A 1,190-nucleotide genomic window follows, 5' to 3' on the forward strand; every position below is an offset into this window, starting at 1 on the left:
TGGGGGTGAAGTTATTGTAGCACAGCAGCACATTATACATATTTAAGAGATTAAATGGAAAGAAATAATCTCTTAAAGATTTTAATGCTCAGTTTTGATACACAAACAAGTTTCCATCCAATTTTCTGATGTACAGCAAACTGTACTAGCTTAAAAAAAAAAGTGCTTCCTTCAGTTTTCTTCTACACTTTTTTTGGCCTTTCAAAACTGAGCACTGGGTCATTTTACTGTAAGTAATGTGATGTTATATATGTACCTTCTAATTGCACGTTTTAGGAATAAACAAAATCCATATTTCAGTAACTGAGAGTGTATTTATAAAATGAAAACCTCTCTATCAAAATACACTTTTCACTGGGAAAAATAAATAAAACGACAAATGGATCTACACAAAGTAAAAATTAACTTTGGTAGATTTCAGTGCAGGACAGTCCATAACAAGCGTATTTGCCCTTACTCCCCCAGAGCTGATCATCTTCCAAGTTCAGATTTTAAAAATATTTTTTAATTGAGATTATTATGTTGACATTTGTTTCTCATTCCACATCATCTTCAGCCAAGCTCTGAGCACTTACATTTCTCTGACTAATTGTTGGGAGCTTAGTCAGAAGCATCTGGAACACTGGTGGTGGAAGAGTTTGCTGCAATACTTACAGTAACTGCTGTGGATGTCCACACACAGCAATTGCATTTGTCAGATGGTCCACACCCTTCTCATATTCACCTTGAGCTAGTAACTCTTCACCAAGCTGTATTTCTTCGAGGAAGAATTTCTGAACGCCTTCAGCATCTTTAAGGTCAGGTAATTTGGAAAGTCCAGCTCTCTCCTTGGCAAGCTTCTGTTTCTTTCCTCATTCTCGAACTCTGTTCTTGAAATTGGGGTCACTCCGTCTCTTGCGGTCGAAGTAAATGCAGTACCCGATGGAAACGGCGATGGCGCTGTTCTGGCCCACCATCTTCTCTCCAACGAGGAGTGGGGTCGGCGGCGGCGGGGCCGCGAAGAAGCTGTTGGCTCAGGACCCTTGCAGCAGACTCCACCGGTTAGTTCCGACGCCCGCTTCCCTGGTGATTCTAACGGGCAGCTGCAGTAACAAACCACAGACATAGAGCATAAAAGGCATGTAAGATTCTTCATGAATTGATTCCTTCAAATCTATGCAACCTAATGTTTTACCACAGTCTTTTCTCTA

General features: G+C 40.5%; 1 pseudogene; it reads right to left on the bottom strand.

Moving 5' to 3' along the window:
- Positions 1-502: 502 nt before the first annotated feature.
- On the bottom strand, positions 503-971 carry LOC113625835 (mitochondrial import receptor subunit TOM20 homolog pseudogene; annotated as a pseudogene).
- Between the last annotated feature and the right edge of the window lie 219 nt (positions 972-1,190).

The sequence above is a fragment of the Aethalodelphis obliquidens genome, unplaced genomic scaffold (genome assembly GCF_003676395.1).
Source record: "Aethalodelphis obliquidens isolate GAN/ISIS:26980383/991018 unplaced genomic scaffold, ASM367639v1 scaffold16, whole genome shotgun sequence".
Classification (NCBI taxonomy): Eukaryota; Metazoa; Chordata; class Mammalia; order Artiodactyla; family Delphinidae; genus Aethalodelphis; species Aethalodelphis obliquidens.